Raw genomic sequence first — 12,064 nt, 5'->3', positions numbered from 1 at the left:
TGGAGTAACGGCCTAACAAATCATAGCATGTGGACAATGCAATGGAATTGTTATTGAGCTAAGTAAGGGTTTCTGTACCCCTCTAATTAATGAACTATAATCTGAATAAGAGAGTAAGGAAGTTTTAAATGTAAAAACATGACAGTTCACACCTTGGTGCCGTCTTTACTAGATGCGAACCTCTTTGATTGGGTCAAGAGGGGAATAGGTATTAGCTAACCAAATTCACTATTTATACCACTGGGGGCTTGAAATAGCTAGAAGAATCTCAGCAGGAGGGGGTGCGACAGCAAGCTGTAATGCTCTGGAGGACTCCAGGCTTGGGAGTGTCTTGAAGAGGTAGACCCCTGCATCGTACCAGAGGGCAGCAAAGTGAGGAAGGCAGTGAACCCCTAATGTTGACTAAGTTGTTGGCCAGTCTGGACTAGTAGCGTACAATACATTGAGCCAGGATGAGAGAAGGACACATGGGGGACAAACCGAGCCCAGAAGGAGAGCCACCTGATGCAGGAAGCAGCTTCAGGGACCCTGCTTGGTGGAAGAGTGCCCACTCGAGACCCAAGAAAGGCACAGGTACATAGAGTCCATCTTCGAGCTACCAAAGGGAAGCTATGTGAGGATTCTAAGAAGGAAGAAAAGGACCTTCCTTGCTGATGTTTTCAAGGTACCCCTTTGCTACACATGTCCTTTGTATATGTGCTTAAGCCTTCGACTTGAGCCCACTCCTTCCAGGGGCTTCTTGGGCACTAAAAAAAGGTTGTGCTCAAGGTGTGGGGGAATGAATCAACTCTTCTTACAGACCACACAGTGGCTAAACAGTGGGACTTGGAATCAGTGAGACTTGATTTTAAATCCTGCCTCAGAGACTTACTAGTTGTGTGATCCTCAGCATGTCATTCACATTCTCTCTATCTCAGTTTTCTCATGTATAAAATGGGGATAATAATAGCAGCTATCTTGTATGGTTGTTGTGTGATGATCAAATAAGTTAGCATATGAAAAGTGTTTTGCAAACATTAAAGCCCTGTGTGAATGCTAGTTATTCCTACTGTTGTTATAATTGATATTATAATATCCTTTTTCTAAAAGCTGATGGAGTTCAAATGGTTGAGTGGTAATGAGGGGCACTCTAGTATCATGAGTAACAGAAAACCTATTTATTTCCAGGGTTACCCCTAGAATTCTGAGTTTATTAGTAGAGTCCCTTCTGGGGACCTGGCCAGCCAGTCCCAATGCAGGTTGTAGAAATAGCCTGATGGGATTGTCATGGTTTTAAGAAATGACAAACGTGCAGAATTCAAAGGAACTTTGGGATAGTTTTATGAACTTATGCAGAATGAAGTACCAGGAGAAAAATTTACACGATGGGCGTAATAATGTGAAGCAAAACAGCATTGAAGTATGCGGAAATCTTATGCAGTGACCATTTCTGACCATAGAGATAGATGGATAGATCAGAAGATAGATAGAACATTTATTAAGCACTGTATGCAGGCACCGTGCCAAGCATTGGTCATACAAATATAAACAAGCAAAGCTACCCCTGCTGTTAGGGAGCTTACATTCTAATGGGGGTTGACATCACATAGGAAAAAGTGGTGGTGGCGTGGTATAGAAATGGCTAGAAAGTAATGTGGAGGCCTAGTTCTAGGCAAAACAAAGTGGAAGCTTCCTTCTCAGAGCCCAGAGCCCCAGGAACTGAGTCCCAGTTGCTTTTTGGGGTGGGGGAAGGATAATAGGATTGGAGTGAAGGCAACATGAATTGGAGGGTGAAGCAGACCTCCTACGTCTTAATAGAGAGGTGTTAGACCATAGGTATAAAATGGGGCAGATATGGCCAATGTGCTGATTTTTTAAAATTGTACTTCTTTGTTACAAGCACCAATTCTAGTGGGGAACAGTCATTGGAAAGTGAAGTGAGGTTTCCAAAAGAACATCAGTGAAACATACTCAGATATTCAAGTGGATGGGAGTTCTCCCTAATGATGCAGAATTCCCACCCAGCTTATATGACTCTTAATTGTTTCCTCCTATGAATTTGTCATAGCAAGGAGAACCGGTTCATTAGAGGCCTACTTTGTTTTTTCCTGATACTGGAGGGTAATTATGGAGTATTTTGGCTATTTATTATCCTTCACCCTAGATAGGTGACCAGCCCATCTTCTCTTCCGAGGTGTGCTTTAGTTTTCTAGACAGAACCAGAATTACCCTGCAAATCTTTTTTTTTTTTCCCCCTTAGGAGTATAGGAAAAGGATACCTCACACAAAAGGTGATCTGAGGCCTCATCTATAGTGTCTGCATCCATTTCACTAGAGTCTGTTCTCAATAATAAAATATTGATAAGGGTAGTGCCATTCACAAAGGTAATGAATCTGCATGATTCTTTGTTTCTAACTGCCTAGGCAAGTGCCATACATCTTGCCTGCTTTTACAGACCCTTAAAATCTAACAGCACCAGCAGTTTGGGTTTAGGATCACCCGCAGAATTTAGTACTTAGACTTAGACTTAGAACAGTTGAATGAGCATAGTCATATATGAAGAGCTGTTTTATGATGTCTTTCTTTAATTAATGCAACTTTTATTATCTATTGCATATTATCTTTATGTTTCTTTTAAAAAAAAGGAAAAGGAAATCTATCTAGCCTGTAAAGCTGAAAAGGAGAGATTTATGAAGCCACAATTTTTGTTGGGTTTTATAGCAAGCTAAGCAAGATATGGCATGCAGTTAAAGTTTTCTTTTGTCCTTCTACAATTTTAACACTTTTATTTGATTTATATTTATTATTTTTAAAAGAATATTTATTTTGTTTCTGAGATGAAAAGATGAGTTATTATATGGATTTCTCCCTCTCAAGCTATACTTGCTCTACATGGTATAATTTAATATTGAAACCTAAAGATTTTGTCCTGGGGGTATACCTTACTTTTTTAAACAAAGGGAACTTTTAATATGTAAAAATTTTTATTACTATTTATAATATTTTCATTAAGTGTGTTAAATTTCATCATCATCATTGGCATGAGTGTTTTTAAAAATGGATTAGTTCTACACTTCTTCTTTTGTCTTGCTTTTATACCCAAAAGTGTTGAAAAAATTACTCCCTAGTACTTGCAGGGAGTATCTCTGAATGACAGACATACATTGATTTTTTTTATACACTGCTTTATAAGAATATGCAAGATTTTGTTTTTGTTAAAATTTTTAAAATAGGAATTTTCAGTTTGGAAATATTGAGAACATCTTTTGTCATTTGTCTTCTGAAAGAATCATTAGTGGCTATCAATTGTATGTGGAATAAAGTCAATTTTCTTTTAGTTTAGCATTTGAGACCCATCATGATCTGGCTTTGTTCTGCCTTTAAAGCCTTATGTGCCAGTAGCCTCTATGTCTTTGCCAAAGTGGATCACTAGTGCTTATTTGAACCCACCCTGTGCTTTTGTTTTTTTGTGATTTTGCTTATGCTGCTCTCTTTCTCTGAAATGCTGAAATGTTCTCACCCTACCACCTGCCAGCTATTGCAATCCTACCAATATTTCTAAGTCCAACTTCACTGCCATCTCTGCTGTAAAACCATTTCTGTATCCCTGAATTCTGAAAAAAATCTCTCTTCGTTTCTGAATCCCCGTAGCATATTATTTATTAATTCTAGTACTAAATAAATGTTAGCTATCAGTATTATCATTATTATTATTATTACTACTATATCTGTTACTGAAACGAGCACATTCTACCTTAAAGTTATTTGTGTAGGTGTTTCCTGGCCTCTATGAAATTGTGAACTCCTCAAGAGCTCAAAGTATTTTTCATATTTGTGTTTCCTACATCAATTAGGACGCTGCCTTACGTATAGTAGGATTTGATAAATGTTTGTTGAATGAATGAATTGATGATTAAGTTACATTCAAGCATTTTATTCCCAATTAGGCCATCTTTGTCCTTCAATTAAATAAGAATATTTAATTAGTAATTTTCAAATAAATGCTATGGATTCTGAATGATTGTGAATTTTATGTATTCCTACACAATTTATATGTTATATAGTTAATTCATAGGACAGTATTAACTTGTAAGTAATTCACAGAAAATGTTCAATAAATAAGTCATAGGATAGTTCCTTTTTTTAACAAGGTATTATTATTATTATTTTCATTATTATTATTATTGGTGGATAAATTACTAGGTCACATAGTTCTTTAAGGAAAGAAAGTCAGCCACTATCATCGAATTAAAAGGGAATTTTGACGGAAGAGGAATAAACTTGGCAATAAACAGACTTAGCAGATGATTACAACTGAAAGCAATGCAGTCACTAGCTATGATTATCTCTTTTTTTTGTGGAGTATATTTTTGCTGCAGTAAAATACTTTTTAATGGGTTGGGGTCAAAATCATTGTATAACATTGGTTCCTAGACAGGAAGGAAGCTGGAATTAATAGTGGTGATGTGGGGGGGGAGGGGGGACAGAGGCTGTAGAGGGATGGGGCAGGTAGCTTTACTTACAGGTGAGTATCTGGAACAATACATATGATAAGATTTGATCCTAATGAAAAAGTGAGATTGAGGAGGTTCTGAAGGTGTTAGGAAGGAAGCTGGGGCTAGACAAGAAGTGGAGTTATGATACTAAAACAAAAAAAGAGAGTTTCATAGGTGTGGAGCTAACTGAGGGCAGGCCTGGGGCAGAGCCATAAATTGTGGCATCATAAAGACAACAGTGACTTTCTGGGCGTTGACTGAAGATTAGGTTAAGTCCTAACTAAAGTGGTTAGTTCTCATGGCTGCTTTCCATAATAGTGGAGCAAGCCCAAAGGATTAGACATGGGCCTTAGGATCTAACAATGGAGTCCATATGCACTAAAAAACAAAGGGATTCATTGCATCAGTCAAAACTATTAATCAGACTACCAAAATACAGAGCAAAGGAAAAAACGACAAGTGTTTTTAACTCATTTAGTCATAACTTTACTTTGAACTATACTTTCTCTTACCTGGCCTAGTCATCTGCTTTTTAAACAAATCCCTAATGATAATATAATGTTCATATTGCTTTAATATAAACCTCAAAGTTATGAGGGGTCCTGGTCTATTTCTCCCTTGTCCTTCAGAACAGCCAGCCTTTCCTGGACAATTCCAATTATGAATATGAATATGATGATGAACATGATGATTATACTTCAGTATGTCTGTAACATCATAAAGCTTCCATGATTTTATAATCTGGGTATTCCTTCTAGTGGGGCAGTTTGTAACCCATACACATCTTCCCATTCAGTGTGATTCTTTCATGTTTTCCCATGGACTAACCAATTTAGTTAGATTTTCAGTGTTGATTTTTTTTTATTTTATTTTAAATGAAAAACAGGAAGATCCCATTATAGGGGGGAAGAGACAACTTATTGTGCAGCCAGTGTCTCAAACATAGGAGACTAAATTCCTTCCCTCCTCACATAATACATAAGTTCCTCAGAGATCTTCTAAGTAGCAAAGCATTCTACCTGTTGTAAACTCATCCTATCTATTGTAAGCTTTGTTGATAGCTATGAATCCATATCTCAAATCCGTCATAAATTCAGCTGAGTTGTAGGATAAAATATCCCCTTGCAAGAAAAGAAAAGAACCTATTTTAGTTGTTATTGTTCAATTGTTTTTCAGTTATGTCTGACCCTTTGTGACCTCATTTGCGGTTTTCTTAGCAAAGATACTGGAGTGGTTTTCCATTTCCTTGTTCAGCTCAATTTACAGATAAGGCAAACAGGGTTAAGTGAGTTGCCAAGGGTCATACAGCTAGTAAGTGTCCGAGGCCACATATGAACTCAGGAAGATGAGTCTTCCTGACTCCCGGCCCAGCATTCTATCCACTGTACCCCCTAGCTGCCCAAAGAACCTGTATGTACAAAAAATATTTATAGCAACCCTTTGTGGTGGCAAAGAATTAGAAATTGAGGGGGATGCACAGTACTTGGGGAATGACTGAACAACCTGTGGTGCATGATTGTGCTGGAGTGCTATTATGCTATGGGAAATGATGAAGGGAGTGGTTTCAGAAAAAAAACAAAATGTGGCAAGACCTATATGAACTGATGTGAAGTAAGAAGAAGTAAGAAGATCATTATGCGCAGCAACAGCAGTGTTGTAGTGATGATCAGATGTGAAAGACGTGGCTGCTGTGATCAATACAAGGATCTAAGGCAATTCCAAAGGACTTACGATGGAAAAAATGCTGTCCAACTCCGCAGAGAGAACTGACAGACTCTAAGGGCAAACTGAAGTATAATTTTTTCACCTTATTTTTCTTGCTTTTGTTTAGAAATATGGCTCACATGGAAATATGTTGTGCATGATTTCATATGTATGTAATTGCTTGCTGTCTTAGTGGGTGGTGGAGGAGCTAGCAGGGAGGGAAAGAATTTGGAACTCAAAATTTAAAAAGAAAACAATGTTAAAAATAAGTAATTTTTAAAGGTGTAAAAAACCAAAGATAATTCAGGAGAACTGATGAAGAAACTGAGGCATGTCAAATTAAGGATCACGAGATCAGAAATTTAGAGATGGAGGGGACCTCAGAAGCCATCTAGTCAAACCCCATCATTTTATATATGAGGAAGACGAGTGTCAAGGCAGTTACTTGCACAAGATCACCCAGGTAGTGTCATAGGTGAGAAAATAGCATTTTCTCTTACTATATTTATCTAATTTTTATACAAAGAAATCCATAAATTGAAAATCATGGTGTCCAACCTACCTAACATGTTTATATCCACCAGCTTTTCTAGTGAGAATAATCTTAGGACTGAGAAGGGTAGGAAGTCATCTGAGTGAAAAGAGACCTAGACTAATGCTCAGGAAACTTCAGTAGAGACCTAATTCTGTAGTTAAACATCTATGTGACCTGGAGGAAATTACTCCACTAATCTGGAACCCAGTTCTCTCATCTGTGATGTGATGAGTTTAGAATAAATGACTTCTAAGGTTCCTTCAGTTTAAAACTGATTCTAGGAGTAGCAGTTCCTTTGAAACATAAACATATGATCTTGAAAGCCTAAAAATTTCTAGGAAATGCGTAGCTGGCAGATTTATTTTAGTGAAGCAATTATAGAACCACCCTTTTTCGGTTGTGATATCACTCTGTTGATTCATTTTGTGTATTAATACCATAAATCTTATAAACCAACTATATAAATAATAGTGATGGTATATTTTCTTTTTGTTTAGTGCTTTATGTTTACAAAGTTTAACAAACTTTGTTGATGTTGTTCATTTTTTTCAGTAACGTCTGACTCTTCATGACCCAATTTGGGGTTCTCTTGGCAAAGAAACTGGAGTGGTTTGCCATTTTCCCCAGCTCATTTTACAGATGAAAAATTAGAGGCAAACAAGGTTAAGTGACTTGCCCAGGGTCACACAACTAGTAAATGTCTGAGGCCTGATTTGAACACATGAAGATGAGTCTTCCTGACTTTGGACCCGGCACACTGTGCCACCCAACTGCCCATTAACATACATTATTTGTCTCATTTGATTTTCCTAACTATTCAATCAATAAGTTAGGTGGAACAGGTCTGAAACGGTTTTCCTTTGTAGAATAAAACATTTTTCCTGTGATTTTTATTAAAGCTGCATGCCCTTTTTAAAAGTTTCTTGGGTCTTCCCTCTACTGTATACTCTTCTACATGAGCTAATTTAAGTCTCATTTTCTTTTTTGGCTAGGTAATGGGGTGAAGTGACTTGCCCTGGGCCACACAGCTAGTAACTGTCAAGTGTCAAGTGTCTGGGGCTGGATTGGAACTCAAGTCCTCCTGACTCCAGGGCCAGTACTCTATCCACTGTGCCACCTAGCTGCCCCTATAAGTCTCATTTCTGAGGATTGGTTACATATTCCTTTTGGGGTACCAATATAACATTCTCCATAGATGGTAGTAGCAGGCCAACCTCATCAACTATAGGAATTCCCTCATTCATTTGGACGTGGCATGGTATATCCTTCATGGAGTGGTCAACACACCTTTGGTAAACCCATGTCTCCTTGTTTTCTGCATTGTTTTTAAAATTGAAAATGAGAATATTTCTTTGGTTGCATCTGTCAGGGTCCTCTATCTCGCCATAAAGTATTCATAAAGCTATCGCTGTCAGCCTTTAAGAACTGTGCTTTGCTCTGTTGTGTCGTGTCAGGTGGTCATTTCGTTTTGTCTTACATTTATCATCACAGCAGGATCTTTATATTCTGTAATTATTGGTCAGTTATTTGACTGTGAAAATGTAGTCTACTATTGAAAATAATCTGCATTAAGTCTAATGATGATTTTCTCATATTTTCATCTAAGATACTTTTTGATGGAGACATATACCATTATCAATAAAGCTTTTGTGAAAATGAGAAAGATGGCATACGGATCGATTGTTATTAATGTCTTCTCAATCATCTTGTTTTGGATGCTAATTTAATCCATGACCCTTTCTGCTCTTTGGCAGTTTTCCCACTCTTCAGGTATCTTGAAAGTCAATCCTGAATGTCTAGCACTTGATCGATCATTTCCAGCACGGATATCACCCTTTGTGTGTATTTGTTAAGCTTCCAGCTTCTCTCCCAGACTCTTATCTCCTCATGAGCTATTTCTGTTTCCTCATGTTGCATATTAGATCCTGAGATGGTATGGCCAAATGTGGAGGCTCCCTCTGTCATTCCATTGTGACTTTCTAGGGTCATTCATTTTTAGTGGCTGTGGGTCATAATTGCTTATCATAAAAACTGTAACAAATGCCTTTTCTTTTAATTCCATTTGTTGTCTTTCTTCCAGTTTCATGTCAGTGTTTTTGCAATGATTATGTTTATTTAGGTTTCATATCAGGGTTTTTCAGAGTAATTTTCCCCTTCCACCCACTGGCTTTCTTTTTCATATGAGCCTGTTTTCTTAACCAATATTGCTCTTATTTACCATGTTCCTCTGCTCCATAAAAAGTATTATTTGCTGACTAATGTGGTTTCTTGACCTTTTTGTCTGTCTTTGTTCTAGTGATTTTTTTATCAGTCAAATTTCAAAGAAATAGTTATCATCACAGTAAATGTCCTTATTTTTATCTCCCACCTTTTTGAATCAACACCTTGTTCAAACAGGTTGGTATGAAGGTTTTTGTTTTTGTTTGTTTGTTTTTTGGTATCATTTATTATTTTAGAGGGTGCTAAGAAACCCATTGTTTCTGACCATCTAAAATTTTACTTTTTACTACTGACATTGTAAATTGAAGATTATTGTCTGATAACCAGTGAGGTGATATACCCCCGGAAGAACTTAATCACATCAATATTGACATTTTTGCTACAAATGAAACCAGATGGCACAAAGAAGTTACCTTGCTGGCCCATATCTTCTCACCAGAAAGTTGAGTAAAGGAGCTGATAGAGTTGGTTTCACTGTGTACCTACAGGTAATAAGAAATATTTCATGGAACACTTGGTCATCTTACCTTTTAGAGTTTTTGATAAATGTTGGCAAAGATATTGTCATCAAAATAGTGGCATCTTATGCATCAACGATCTATAGCAGAGGACAGTGGGAAATATGAAGAATTTGTTAAGATCCTCTAAACCAAATCAACATATAAACCGATACTCAATGACTTCAATATAAAAGTGGTTAATGGGGGGAAACTTAGAAAAAATTAGGAAATATGGTTTGGAATTAAGGAATAGAAGCAGCCACAGAACCTGTAAGATATTCAGAAGCGTCATACCTAGACATTATGAATACTTCTTTTAAGAAGAGAATCAGAAAGTGCTAGACATGAAAAACAATGAACAATATCACAAAAAATAGAATTTTCATAAACTTAGACAAGGAATAACCTGCTCCTGATGTGATTTTCATTTTAGAATCAGCTATGAACTGGTTAAGAACAGAGATGAAATTTAACAAAAAATAGAAAAAATGGTCTCTGTATATATTGAAATTTATATGTATATATATATATATATATGCACACATATATATATACACACATAAAATCTGAATAATATTGACATGAGAACAGGGCTGTTAAAGCCCTTCATACAAACTTGAAAAAGATTAAAACTACCTAAGTTAATTAAAATCCCAGGTATCGTGGAAAACTTGAGGCCATGAAGCTAGATTTCTTTATACAGTAGGATTTCATTAGACAGTGCATTGCAGGTTGAATACCCTGGTTGGAAATTTTGGAGCAGACAGTCCTTTGAGTTATTCCTGGAGCTAGGCTTATGTTTTGTGCCTAAGGCTTGAAAACAGATAAATCCAAATTAGCTCAAAGCTAAAATGCTGCCATCACCTCAGAGCTTTAAGCCATGTGGATCAAACAACCTAGACCAGCCTATCTGTAACCAATATTCTAGTCATCCTTCAGATTGGACTAAATAAAGAAGATTCCTGGTGCATCTAATGCAAGCATGTTTTAATACGATAGTCCAAAGACACAGTTGTTAACTATATTGACACTGCTTTTGTAATACATTGATTGAAATGGTTATTTTTTGTGATAATTAATGTGCAGTCAGATTTTTTTTTCCTTCTCAACTTATCATTCTTGCTCTATTTCCCTTTCATACCATATTATGACTATAAAACCATTTTAGAGGAATTTTAAAAAAATTATACATAACCAGTTCTTATTTATGCCATAAGGTTTGCTTTACATGAAAAATTAACTGATACTTCAGATGTTACTGCCTAACAATTCTTAATAGAATAAGAAATTGAACATCTTTAAAGCTTTAAAATTATATTACAATTATGAATTTTATTAGAATGAGCGTCAGGACAAAATAGCTGATCTCAGTGATGCTGTTTCAATTACAAAAATGCACACTTATATTTTGGAAGCCAGACTACTGGAAGATATGTTTTACAGTGAATGCATCTAGACAAGTTGTACAATTCAGTGATTCTTGGTTAACCTGATATATATCTTCACCAGACTAATTCTTAGTCTCTATGACTTAGAAATACTATAATTGTTTTGTAGTAAATGAAAATTATAGTTATTGAGACACAATCTAAAATGCATCTAATTGTCCACTTATTTTAGTTCTAGTTTATAGCTTTTGAAATGAATGATAGATAACATTTTTAAATAACTGCATTAATTTTCTAATAAAATTTTCAAACTTGAATGTCCAAAGTAAATTTTTTTTTCCTTTTCATGTGAATATCTGGGTAATTTATTTTGTCATCATTCTTTTAATTAAGTTGTCCTTTCCCCCAAAAAGATTTAAAAACCCTTATAATGTATATTTTTCTTATAGAATTAAGTTCAGGTACCTGTGGCATCTGAAACAGTTGGTAAAATAAAGTTTCATTTTATACATACACATGTGGACTGATTAGATACTGTATGGGTAACCTTATAACCTTTCTGAATTCTGTTTCAATTTGAATTAGCATCTGCTTAGCCTCCTGGGGAGGATGGGAGCCACCAGGATGGCCTCCAATGAAGTACAAGAATGAGCAGCCCAGCTGTAGACTGTATCATGTGCCAGTAAGAGGAAGCGAGCCAGCTGGCTGCCCTCTCCAAATTTGCACAGTGAAACCACTAGGCATTTCTTGCCTTTATAGAAGAAAAATTTTGTTACGTGGGGAAGAAATAGTACTTCCATTTCTCAGTGACTATCTTTTTTAAAAAAAAAAAAGATCTTTGGGAAAGCAGTTCAGAGGCTTTATTCACCATGTTTTAGTGCTAAAGACCATAAAGTTGCTATCATGATGAAGGGTTCTTGTTTATTTGTTTGTTTTGAGGGAAAGTTTGGAAAGTTCCATAACATTCCAGTAGATACGTACTGAAATGTAAAAGCTTTGTTTTTAGGACTTAAATTTAGCCAGGGATTTCTGAAGCTACCGAGCATTAAGATCTAATGGTCTGGCCTCTCATGGATGCTCTGTATTATGGATACTTTGTTGTGAGCTAAAGCTGGAGTGTATTATAGCCCCTTGAGTTTGTCCTCCTTTGGACTTACCTTCCTTATGACTGAGTTGGTCTCCTAGCTCAGGAAAGTAGAATTAGGTTATCACCCAGTAGTGTTTGGTGGCTCAGTGAGTCT

At 36.3% G+C, this 12,064-nt stretch overlaps 1 protein-coding gene across 2 annotated transcripts in view; it reads left to right on the top strand.

Moving 5' to 3' along the window:
• The window catches only part of SPAG16 (sperm associated antigen 16), a 1,197,624-nt gene that overhangs the window by 131,242 nt on the left and 1,054,318 nt on the right, over positions 1-12,064 (top strand). The gene's annotated exons all lie outside the window — the stretch shown is intronic.

Source organism: Vombatus ursinus, unplaced genomic scaffold (genome assembly GCF_900497805.2).
Source record: "Vombatus ursinus unplaced genomic scaffold, bare-nosed wombat genome assembly UNPS02014802.1, whole genome shotgun sequence".
In the NCBI taxonomy this organism is placed as follows: Eukaryota; Metazoa; Chordata; class Mammalia; order Diprotodontia; family Vombatidae; genus Vombatus; species Vombatus ursinus.
Note: the sequence above shows the minus strand (reverse complement) of the source record. Positions and strands in the feature narration are given on the sequence as shown.